This window comes from Nanorana parkeri, unplaced genomic scaffold, assembly GCF_000935625.1.
Source record: "Nanorana parkeri isolate BGI_ZX_2015 unplaced genomic scaffold, ASM93562v1 scaffold456, whole genome shotgun sequence".
Taxonomy (NCBI): Eukaryota; Metazoa; Chordata; class Amphibia; order Anura; family Dicroglossidae; genus Nanorana; species Nanorana parkeri.
The window spans coordinates 708,107-708,455 of NW_017306724.1; the positions used below are offsets into that span (position 1 = coordinate 708,107).

The 349-nt window shown below is 33.5% G+C and overlaps 1 protein-coding gene across 1 annotated transcript in view; it reads left to right on the forward strand.

Annotated features, from left to right (window-relative positions):
- The window catches only part of DYSF (dysferlin), a 171,685-nt gene that overhangs the window by 166,460 nt on the left and 4,876 nt on the right, over positions 1-349 (forward strand). The gene's annotated exons all lie outside the window — the stretch shown is intronic.

Genomic DNA, 349 nt, shown 5'->3' on the forward strand with positions numbered 1-349 from the left:
GGACCCCCTATTATAATATTTTTCCAATATTTTTCGGGCCATCAATCACTGCTTACACTAAACTGATGAGTAATAAAAGCTTTTAAGGTGTCCCCTATGGGAACTTTTGGGTATTTTGTTTTTTTGCGGCTTCACGGGCGAACACAATTTTAAGGCATGACATGTTTGGTATCTATTTACCAGACATGACCCCGTCTTTTATATTTTACCAAACAATTGGGTATTATATTCTATTTCTGTGCACTAACTTTCATTTTAAGTGTAATTTATCCTAAATATACTGGTTTGATAAACATTTGCATTTTTTGTATTCTACAGGGCCTCTGCTTTCAGAAAATATATCATTGTT